This window comes from Athene noctua, chromosome 16 (genome assembly GCF_965140245.1).
Source record: "Athene noctua chromosome 16, bAthNoc1.hap1.1, whole genome shotgun sequence".
NCBI lineage: Eukaryota > Metazoa > Chordata > Aves > Strigiformes > Strigidae > Athene > Athene noctua.
In genome coordinates this window covers 14,306,305-14,318,239 of record NC_134052.1, presented here as the reverse complement: position 1 = coordinate 14,318,239, position 11,935 = coordinate 14,306,305, and the positions used below count along the sequence as shown (strand labels likewise).

The 11,935-nt window shown below is 41.2% G+C and overlaps 1 protein-coding gene across 1 annotated transcript in view; it reads left to right on the top strand.

Annotated features, from left to right (window-relative positions):
- The first annotated feature begins 1,947 nt into the window (after positions 1-1,947).
- Positions 1,948-11,935, top strand: part of DIDO1 (death inducer-obliterator 1) — a 55,378-nt gene continuing 45,390 nt past the window's right edge. The window contains exon 1 of the mRNA XM_074920133.1: positions 1,948-2,044. The gene's annotated coding sequence lies outside the window, so the exon portion shown is untranslated. The remainder of the gene's footprint in view (positions 2,045-11,935) is intronic.

The window sequence follows — 11,935 nt, the reverse complement described above, 5'->3', positions numbered from 1 at the left end:
CAAATTAAGAGAAATTAGCCTCTAACAGGAAAAGAATTCGGAAGGGAATGAGGTAGGGCAAGAACTGAGGTGCTGAGGGTACTGTTTCAGTGAAGGTGATGCAGGTGTTTTGTCAGCAAAGGTGGATACTCTGACTTGGGCTTTAGCACAAAGGTGTAGGGTTTTTTGTGGGTTGAAAGTGTAATGCGCTTTAGACAGTATTCACTGGGTGTGCAAAGCGAATCAGTATTACCTTAAGATGGTGTAAGCCTCTTACCAAACGTATGTAAGAGGAATTTAATAGTTTCACTGCTGATACCCTGTTGTGGGCATCCCCTGTTCGCTGTTGGTGTGCAATTCCTTGTTTTGCATGTTCCCTTTGTCTTGGTGTGTAATTCCTGGGTTTGAGCACTCCCTAAATGCTCAATTTGTCCATTAACATGTTGTTAGTTTTTCCCAGGGCATAAATCACAGTGGAACTTGATCTACAAAATCATTAGGTATTTCCCCTCCATATGCTTTTAATTTATTGTAGCTACAGAACAAAAACTTCTGTTTGTCTTGAACTGTGGTGTCTTGTACTTTTGCACAGGAATCTGTTGGTTTTGGTTTTTTTTTACCTCTGGGTGTTCCTCTGTGAAGTAAGTATTAATACTGCTCAGTTTTACAGGTGGAGAAAGAGGCTGGCCATGCTATCAGGCAAAAAGCTAATAGTAGCTTCTCCAACACTATCCTGAGCTTTTACCCCCAGAATTCTCATACAGAATGTAGACTTCTAAGAGATGTAATCAAATTACTTGATAGAATCCTGCAATTCTGAGGAATTGATGCTAAATATGTTTTTATGTTTCCTCATGTTTTCATTCCTTAATCCACTTTAGTAAACACCACACTTGTCCGGAATCCGGCTGAAATCAGTGTTGCCAACCCATGAGGGCAAATGTGCAGCATCAGGGTCAGTCAAAGAGCCAAACCTCACACCTCCAGCTGCCTAAAAGGTTCTCCAGATGTGCGGGTCAGGAGCGTGCATGGCCTCAGGTCCTGTAAACTTTGGGACCCCTCAGGGATTGTGAGATGTAGGTGTTTCTGTTACTAATATTGCAAATAACAAAACGTGAGTAGGGGTTAGCCCTCTGTTTATCGCAGCTTGGATCCTGGAGAGTTGTTTTGAGTAGCCTAACCATTTTTAAAGGGCGGTTACTGGGAAGCCTTCCTGCAGGGCATGAGCTGATCCAGTAAACGCTTCCGCAGCATTTCTGCAGCAATTGCTATTTGATTTTTTTCTTATAAAACAGGTGAAGCTGAATAGGAAAAACAAAACAAAACCCCGATGGAGTAAGCGCGGGTGGGGAGCATAGCTGATGTGAGCAGCTGGGTCTACAAGCAGTGGACGAGCTCCTCTGCCATTTTAATCCTGTGACAAAGCTGCGCTTGTCCTGGGAGAGAAGTCCCTGTAAGCAAAACAGTATTTAGCACTGCTACTGTGCGGTTTTGCTTTGGCACTCGCTGCTTCACGAATAATGAATAAAACTGCAGTTCCTGTGAGGTAAGATCGCGCTGTATTTTTAATAAGAAAACCGGGAGCAGGCGTTGTCGATCCCGCAGAACTCGTCTGCAGAGGAAGCCCTGAGGTGACCGGGCCGGCCCGCCTCCCGTTTTCCTCAGCGGCTGCAGAGGGGCGGCGTGCAGCGGCCGAGAGCCGACGGGACAGGGACTCGGCGGGCAGCCGCGCCGCTGCGGCTTGTGCGGGGCAGGGCTGAGGCTCCCCTCGAGCGGCCGGAGCTGAGGGACGGGACCGGCCCCGCCGCCGCTTTCCCGCCCAGCGCCCGGCCGCGAGGGAGCGCGCGCCGCCGGGCCGGGAGGCGGAGCCAGCGGCAGCCACCGGGAGCCGTGCGCAAAGCGAAGCGCTCTAGGCTGCTGTTGGGCGCCATGTTGGTCTCTATGGTAACGGGGGCGGAGCGTCCCCGCCCAGCGCTCTGGAGCGGTTGCGAGGAGGAAATGGCGGCTCGGCTCGGCTGAGACCCTCGGCGGTGGCGGCGAGATCTCCCCCCAACCCCTCCCCGCGGTGAGTGAGGGAGGCAGCCGGAGGAGCACCGGGACGGGAGGAGAGAGCGAGCGGGGCCGCCGCTGCGGCGGAGGGGTCGCGGGAAAGGGGCGGCCGCCTCCTCCGGCCTGGACGCCTTTGGGCTCGGCTAGAAAATGGAGGCGGGCGGGTGGTTGCGGGTCAGGGCGGCCGGAGGGACCCCGGGGGGTGGCGGCGCGGCCTGTTTTCAGGGGACCGTCGGTGCGGCTGCAGGGCGCGGGCACGCCGGAGGCCTGGCCCGGTTCCAGAGGAGGTCGGCGACTCAATGCGGGGGCCCCGGAGGAAGCTAAAAGCCGCCGCCCCATAAGCTCATAACGTGGTTGGGCCGGAGCGGAGAGGACGCCTTTCCCGGGCGGAGCGGGCTAGAAGGCGGGCTCCTCCATTTTGGGGGGAAAGGAGAGGACGGTTTTTGCTCGGAGGCGATCGACGTCATACCCAAGCTGACGCCGGCAAGCTTCTCCGTGACGTCACGACCGACTCTAAGCGTCTTTCTCGTTGAGTTCCACCGTTGCCCTGGTACCGCCGAGGCGGCCGCGATCGGTGGTCGGGTGCGGAGGTAGCTCCCTTCCTTCCCCGGCGCGGTGCTCTTGGCAGCTGGGGACTCCAGAAACCCAACCGAAAACTCATTCTGGGGCTGGGAGGGGAGTCTTGGGAGGGTGGGACTGAAATTTCCCTGCCTTGAGGTGCCGTTTGTTTTCTGTGGCCGATGGATGTGGTCTCCTTATTGGTGAGTTAAACAAGAAAAGTTGAAGTTTATCATGTTCTGGTGACTTGTCGGGGACAAGAGGAGGGGTTGAATTTTTAGACAGTAGTAATTCTTCGTTGGCTTTAAATATTCAGTAAATTCCGTGTCAATAACTATTCCCCATCCATTGCACTAATGTACTTAAATACTGTCTCTTGGAGGTGATGGTAGTTTGGAGCTGCTTATTTGGCTTGCAAAAGCCATTCTTTGATGGTGACCAAATTTCGTTTCATACAGTTAAGTAGTTTTCAGTTTGTACCTCCAAGTGATAGCTCTATTTTAGCAGTGAGCTAAGGAAATCTTTATCGTTTTAGCGTCTCCTTTTTAATTCGGAACATTACAATCTTTTAAACGTCTTACAAAATGTATGTGTTACACTGTTTGTACGTTCAGTACTTCGAAACAGCGAGACATGCTGTTTCTCTTGCATGGTATTTGATGTTTTCCTTCTAGGAACTTCAGGGAAGACAAAAAATGCTGATTCCTTTTATTTAACTCAAAAATGTATGTAGCATTCCTAACTTACTTTTTCCCCCCCCCCCCGGATAATCTGTTTGAGATTTTTTGCAGAAAGAGTTCTTTTGAATATTTAATCATCACAGCCTTGTTTAAGTAAATTCTTTGGCAGCTGATATTCAGCTATAGTTTGCTTTTATTTTATGAGAACTTTTTCACTGTTAGCTTTTTTTGTCTTTCTGTTTTACCACAGTAAGTGGTAATCTGAACTGGTCTAGCTTCAACTGTCTCGTTGCTGCTTCTACAAACAAAATTTACTAGCTGTTTAAGCAATTTAATTGCTAGTCAATGAAAAAATGATAATGTGTAGTTACTGTACAAGTGTAGCATATGCTGTGTTAATTGTAATAGATATTTTGGGTTGTGCTCCACTTTTATGTATGCCAGCTGCTTGTTACCATTCTTTGACATTTGGAACTTTCTATAGGAATAAATATAGAAATGCTCAAAATAGCTGTTCAGTTAGGCCTTAATTTTTTTTCCCTTGATAGTTCCAGAAACATATTGCACATGAAGGTTTTCTAATGCACTTTGGTGGAAGAATGAAGGCTCATGTTAGCTAACTTCAGCCTACTTTGAGACTGCATGACTCCAGTGATTTGCAAATCGAGTAATTGTTGATTTCAAGACTAGCTATTAAATATTTTTTTAATAAGTTTGTGGGTTTTTTTAAGGGCTATTTTAGTTGATTTCTATTGCTATTCAAATGAAGTTTTTGCTCTGCTGCAAATTTATGTACCCTGCAAAATATTTATAGATTTTAAAACTGTTCAAATATAAAATAATACATATAATTTACACAGTGCTTCAGAGGGTGCTTTTCATATAACTAAGAGATGTCTTTTGAGTTTAAAAAAAACTCCAAAAGCAATGCTAATAGAATTGTATGAGTCCAGATTAATAAATAAAATTGAATAAATATTTTTCAGTGGACTCATCAAAAGGCAGGGTTTGCTCTACTTAATCCTGCTTCACTACTAAAATTTTCTGGCAGTAGATTATGTTATTTGTTTCTGGTTTAAGATAGTAATTGTCTTTATAGTTGTAATTTACAACTGTGGGATTTTAATTCTTTACAGCCTGAATCTTCAGCTAGAAATAATAAGTGGGGAGAGGAAGGGCAAGGGTTACAGGGTTTAGGCTGAGAGTTTATAGAATTTAACTGATAAAAATGAAAGAAGGGACTGAACTCAGGAATAGTAAGATTAGATGGGTTTTAGTTGACAGAAGTGGTAGTGTCTATCTGCACTAGTTTTATTCTCTGGTGCAGTTTTTCTGTCTAGTGTATCTCGTAGTGCTACAAGTAGTAGGACAGTGGTACGAGATAAGGAGAGAGGTTTAATATAAGTAAGATTTATGTAGTTCATGCAAGAACTGGTTGCTTTTTTATGTGCTGTCAAGCCTCTCTGCTCACTAGGAGAATCTTCAGTCAACTGTCAGTTAATGCTTGGAGGGTTGTCCTGCTATTAAGTTTTTATCTAATACAGCTTCTGAAATAAGTGGACACTTCACAGTTTTTAATGGTGATAGTCTCAAAAGCATTGATGGACTTTGAGGTTAAGAAAAATCTTAAATTTCCAGTTAGGGAGCTAACACACAAAGGTTTAAATGTGTATTATGTGTGTTCTCACAGTAAACCCTAATCAAAATTGGGAACTGAACTGTGTTTGCTCCATTTTTAATACCATAATCAGTGTGCTGTTAATTACTGTGTTTCACTAAATTCTGAAGGAGAAATTCGTTTCTGTTTTACTTCATTTAATGGAGCCTTTTTGATGGAATAAGAATGAAAATGATAGCTGGTTTAAAATGTATTTTACTTTTTACATATGAAATAAGGGAAAAGAAGCATAAAACCACAGTATTTATTTTTCTTCAACAGCTGTGCTGGTAGGGTCAGAAATTATAATCCTGCAGTTTGAGTCGGTTTCTGTATACACAGTTTGACTGACAACAATAAGTAGACAAGCCAGAGGATATAGTTTAATTATAATGTAAAACTAACATTTTTTTTACAGATAATTAGGATGTGTAGCTAGTTTATGTACTGTTATAACGGCAGCTTGACAAAAGTTGACATACAGCTTTACTAGTTTGTGTAAATCTGAGAAGAGAGATTTTTTTAACTGTTTTGCAGTTGTAGAGTTATAATCTTGTAGATTTTAAAAATAAACATGCTGTGGGATGTTGAAGAGTTAACAGCCAAGTAACTGGTGCTCTTCAGTTAACAGCCCAGTGTTCCTAAGAGCCATGATAGAGAACTAATGTCTTTGGTACTTGAGCAGAGGACTGCCAGATTGTGTGAATCCCCTTTACAAAAAGTGCATCGTTTCCTGTTCAGTTGCTGAAAAATGTATTTTCAGTGCTGCTGAAGAGGTCAAGTTCAGTAGCACACGCTGAACATTAGACAAATTAGTAGTATGTGTTTGCAAAAAGTTTTAATTCAGGGTGATGGAATAGGAATGGTAAAAGTCTTGTATATTGAGTAACACCCAATAACAATTAAAGTTTGTAATTGATATTTCTGTGCCTAAACTTAGGACCATGGCTTGTAAAATTAGCTTGTGCTGGGGCCTTTAGAAGGTTTCTTGTACAGAGATAGTTGTTTGGGTTTTTTAATCTTTTGACCACAGAAAGCTGCCTTTTTTTTCTTAATCTGTATAAAAGGGAAAAAGAAAAAAAGCTGTCTACACCGCTTGTGATTCTGCTCACAACTGTTCGTAATGAGCAAAATCTAGTTGCTGTCTTTATTTTTGCTCATACTGTTCAGACCCGGAGAGCAGCAGTAAAGCTGACCAAAAAATTAAATTTTGTTGTCTTTGGGTAAATTTTCATTGTTAGGGCAGATACAGGATTAGTTTACACAGAAGAACCGTGAGTAAAGGCTTCAGAAGGTATTACAGGAGTAGTAAAAAAGCCAAACGTCAGTCTGTTAGTAAGCTAGTAGAGTGTATCTGCCTAGTCCTTTAAGCACCCGTGAAGCTCTGCACTAGAAAATACCAATGGCATGTGTATAATGCTTTTCTTTCCTCTTAAAACACTAAACTGAATATGAATTTTGTTTATCAGACACAATTATGGGCCTACAAGTTGGAGGATGTGCATAGTGTAAGTGCCTTACGTTAAGGTTTGACCTTCACTAAAGCTCCGTCAGTACAGTTGACAGTTACAGTTCTTTCCTCAGCCACTAACAGAGCTGTGCTGGCAGAAGCTCTGTGTGCACAAATACCCTGTTCACTAATGTAGATTTTTCGTTTGGGGAATTTGAGTGAACTTTCAAAGTATTGTTTCCTCCTGAGATAAACTGCTTCCCTCCTTGGAAAGGCCTTTACTCGTGTGTTGACAGAGCGGTTGTAGGACATGTGCAGCCACGCTGATAAAGCTCGGCTGCACCAGGGTGGTGCACGCCTGCTGCCCCACCATGCAAACAGAACGACTCGTACAGGTGAAAGTACAGTTTTGCAGGTGTAATTACACCAGTATGAGGTGCTTATGCCGGCACAGCTCTTGATTAGAGATTGTACCCCTTAACATTCCTGACTTGTGCAATTGTGAGAGTGAACCTCTGTAGTATAGGTATGATCCACAGTCTTGTCTGTTATTAAATAAATTTTTCATGTTTGCCAGATCTCTGGTGGGCCTGCTGCTAAAGTGCCTCGAATGTTTCTATGAGACATTGCTCTTTAGCTGTGGGAACTTCACTCTGGTCCAAAGAAGCACTTTTTTGCTACTTATCCAGAATAAAATATACTTGAAATACTTGGTGCTGTTCTCATTCTGTTGCTCTGCCTACTGAGCGGTCCATCTTGCCTTTCCTTGATTTTTTTCTGACTGTTCTGACCCTCTGTGATGCAATCTGAAATAAGAATTTTTTAAAAATGTTTTTCTTGGGAAGATGATCTTTTAGGCTGAAAGACATCAAAATAAACTTCAGCGTGTGTGTGTTTTGTTTTGCATAAATGAGGGAGTTACTCTATGCTTTTTTGCTTGGAGTAGTCAAGCCATCCTGTGGAGTTACTCATTGTATTCTTTAACTGCTACTGTGCACTAGGCTGCTGTGTGTGCCTGGTAATCTGATTCTGTGCATGCACATTAAATTCAACACTTCCAGGAGATCCCACTTGTGCTGCAAATGTGCAGGATTGCTGTCCTGTGTGTGTGCAGTTTTCCATCATGTGAGGCAGTGGCCTTCTTAGGAGGCTTATGTAAGGTAAGTGAGTTGCCTGACAGAAATTGTGGGAAGGATAATGGTGTATTTATTAGTGTTGGACATAGAGAGAGGTTATAATAATGGGTGACTGAAGAAATTTTAATTTGGAAAGGTTCATTTCAAGTACAGAGACTAAGTAAATATATTTATTATTTTTAAGGGAAGCTATTTCTTTAACTTCTTTGAATGAATCCATTTGCTTAATCATTTTGAACTAAACTGTCAGTTTGGTTTGCTATGAAGTTTATTGTCAATTTAGAATATTTCTTTAATACCTTTCTCAAGTGGAAAAAAGTAATCTTGTGAAATTTGTAAATGTATTGAGTCATCTCTGTTTATGAGAAAAAAATCTGGAGGAATTGAATACTTGTTTCTCCATCTTTGGAAATTAAAAAAAAAAAAAGTTGTTAATGTTTACTACATCTTAAATCTCATTAATTGATCGGCATCAGCACTCTATATTGGTAGTACTTGGTATCATGTAAATGTGCACTTAATGGGCTCTCCTGTACCAAGACAGGACAAGTATTTTGCACTACTCCCTGTATCTTTGAAATAATTTTTCAATGCAAAACAAAAAAATGCTGCATTCAAAGTCAGAAAGCCTGCAAACTTCATTGAAATGATCTGAGTTTCCAGGGGTGTCTTGACAGTAGAAAGGTGGTAGGTGATGGATATTACTGAACTATTTGTGATACCACATCATGACACCATGAGGTCTTATAGTACCTTCAAAGATTTCTTGATAGAATGTCAGTAAGATTGAGGAAGGGGTCTCAACAGAGGTGCAGAAGCCTCTGAACTAATTCTTTTTCTCTCTTTACTTCCCCTCGTCTGGGAGATCTGGTCACACTGGTGTGCTAAGGTGTCCCTGGGGAGCTTTTCCATCGCATTGGAGACCACAGTGGGTACCATCACACACTTTTCTACCATCTTCAAAGAGTGCAGATTCTCTATCCTTCAGTGCAACCATCTTTATCCTGGGGCAGCCTGACCTCCCATGCTAATCACATCAGTTCTTTTCCACTACTTTTGGTAGGAGCTTACAGGGGGTACTACCCAACACTGAAGAACGAGGCTGTACAAGTACTAGAACCTGTCTTTGTACAGGGAGATGGGGTGGTGAGGCAAGAAGTGTCAGGTCTGAGTGGAAGGGTGGGATGTGAGAATACTGTGGATGTCAGTGGTGCCACCCCTGACTAAAACCATGTTGTGTTACCTGTATCTGGGATTAAAATACTGTTCTGATAATAAAAGCAACCTTAAAACTAGATCTTGATGATATTTTGTCCTGATTTGGCCATATAGCACTGTTCCTATTTGCCTGGAATTATTACAGCTTCATGCAGTATTTCAGAATTAGAGTAGACATTTCTTAAACTAGGATGGGGTATTTCTGAGGAACATGGCTGTACTACTGAATCTACATCATGCAGATTTAAAAGCTAGTTAATGTGTTATTTTTTTAAAATGAGAATAATATATTGACTCTAGTATAGGAAGTAATTAACTTCCACTTTTAAGTTGTTAGTATTGCAGCTATATGCGATAGTAGGTTTCTCTATAATTAGTGTGTTTAATGATAGCCAGAAAAGCCTTTACAGATAAGTGTTACAGTTTTTTGTAGTATTATTTGTCTTTGTTTTTATTCCAGGTCCAACTACATAGATTTTATGCAAATTTTACTTTTAACATGATCTTTCAATTGTAAACTGGTATAAAATCTTTGTATTTATCAGGGATGTTTGGACTTTTGACCTTGAACTGCAGCTTATCTACAGCAGTCAAATAGTGAGATACTAAATTGTTTGGGGTGCAGGGGAGGTGTTCAGGATCACAATTTCCTTATATATTCCCCATCTAAACTTGAGCCTTACAACTGCTGCCTCTCTCTCTGCAATTCTCATTGCACCTCATCACAACTTTCCCATTTCACAGCTTTTGAAAGGTGTTTTCCTTCTCTCAGAAAGAAGGCAAATCAGGAAGCAGTGGATATGTTTTCTATGAAAATAAAAGACCGTATACTAGATGTAATTGGTCATCTGATTTTCTGTTGCTTCTCGTGAAAGTAGCCTGCTCTTGCATCTTCCATGAACGAGCAGGAGGAGGGAACTGCACTGCAGCCCTGGGTGTACGTGGCTTTCTCCAGTGCTAGTGCAGAACCCGTTTCCTGCTGTTCTTAGGGGTCAGTGGATTGTACCTTTTGTCCATGGTTTGAATGGAACAGCTCATTTCTGTACAAAGTAGGTTTTGCCCAACTGACTTCCCTAGAGCTGCTTTTGTAATGCTTGTTGATGCAAGGGATTCATTTTGCTGCTGTTTAATAGAAAGAGTGCAGGTTTCCCAGATGTCATCTTTGACAAATAGGGATGCAAAGCAGTTTTCAGTGGAATCAGTGTTCTGAGTAGGAGTGGCATCAACGAAGCCATACCAACATTTATTTGTATCAGGAATGATGTCCTTATAGTGTCTTAATATATTTTTTTCCTCCTCTGATATTAATATTTTTGCTTAGGAATTTTTTAACACTCAAAGGAGACATAAGCCAAGCCCAGTGCCTCTTTAACATGGAATAAAATGAGCGAACAATGTGACTTGTGATTGGAATCACTGTGACCTCCTTCTGGAAAGGATGCTTTCTGTCCTGTTCATAACATCCTGCAGTTGCTTGATAACCTATCCTGGATGTCTTGGTTCAAGCCAGATACCTTTGTTACAGTAGAAGTGAACTTTTCTTAGGTAACAAGTCACACTGAAACAACTCCTGCAGGTACTAGAGACTTATCACAAGTCTTAAATACGAGGTGAACCTTGCTTTCCTGGATGGTTATGCAGGGGTTAGTATGTGTGAGGCCTTTCAAAATCAAGGACATCATTCTGTAGGGTTCTTGGGTTGAGTAGGGAATAAGAGAACTAATACACGCCAGATATTAATCATTTGGACTAAAGTATTCATGTAAGGTGCTTCTATAACCTCTAAATAATGAGATATGAGAATTTGTGCAGATTACAGCAAATTGGAAGAGTGCTGACATCCAAGAACCACAGAAAAAGCAGCAGCAGATTTTGTCATCTAGCTGTTGACAGTGAGGATTAGCATAAATGAGAGGATGAAAATCACTAGTCTTTCATATATACTCCTCAAAAAACTAAGTGAAATAGTTAGTAAGCTGAAATTGAAGAATTTACCCTGAGTTCTGACAAATTTTTTCTTGTACACTAAGACCTCAGATAAAGTAGAAATTAAGTTACTTCTTTTGGTTGCTTTTAGCTCTTGTTAAAAGTTTTATTACTAAGCTGTCTTTCAAGATTCTTTTTTAGAGTGAAGTCTTCTCAGTTAACTGAGGCAGGGAATTCTTAATGCAGTTAACGATCAGAGAAGACAAAATCTTTATGCAGTCAGTGGACCCATTGAATGTTTTATTACCTCTTCAGGGAAATACGAGGGAAAAAAAAAAAGTGGAGATACTGATCTGAATGTATGTTGGTAATTTGTTGCATTGGCCTTTGTCTAAAAATATAAGCACAAAAAGATGGGAAAACGTTGGTGTTCTTTAAAAGCTTTGCTCTGTCATCATCAGATTAAGGTGTTATATTGAGGCATCTTTAAAAGGGTTTAACAAAGTCAGTATCAGCAGATCCAGGTGTCTTCAAGCTGCCTGTCCTGCAGTTAACATCTCTCAGCTCTGTGTTACTGACACAGATAATTGCTCTTCCTTTTTGCCTGAGATTTATAAACTGTTGGGTTACAAAGATGGCAGTAGATAACGCTATACTTTTCTTGAGGTTTTGTCTGAATGTGAGAGGAATAATTACAGAAGAGTAGAGTAAGATTAGAAGCTTTCTCTTTTTTCTTATTTAATGAAGGCATATTGGAGAGTAGATTTTTAATATGTATTGCGTGTTTGTAAACAAGTGGTATTGCAGCAGCAGCTTTTGGAATTTGGGAATATCTTTTCTGTCTCTTGTTAAATTGGCTGCTGATACTGCTCTGGAATTTCTTTGAAGCCATGTATAATGAAAACCCCACAGGCTTGCAGTAGTACAGAATCCACAGGGATGCTGAATGTGAGCGATGGCCGCTGTAGTCTTAAGAGTGAGCAGCCCTGTGATTTTGGGTTTGTCACTGTTTGAGAATAGTTGGCTGAATTGAAATTAAAAGCTTGTGACGGTTTTGTGATTTTTTTTTTTTTTATTTTATTTTTTTTTCTCTAGGATAGGATGCTTTTGTGCTTTGTTAGCTTCTGAAATTTAGGTCCAGAATAATTCAAGTGCCAAACTTGTTTGGGGAAAACTGGAGAATTTTACCTGCAAGCTAAGGGGAGGAAAAACTTAGAATATTCAGCCAAGAAAATATTTTTCTCAAGCATTGTGCATCAGTTTTATGTTCCACTTTTAGAGA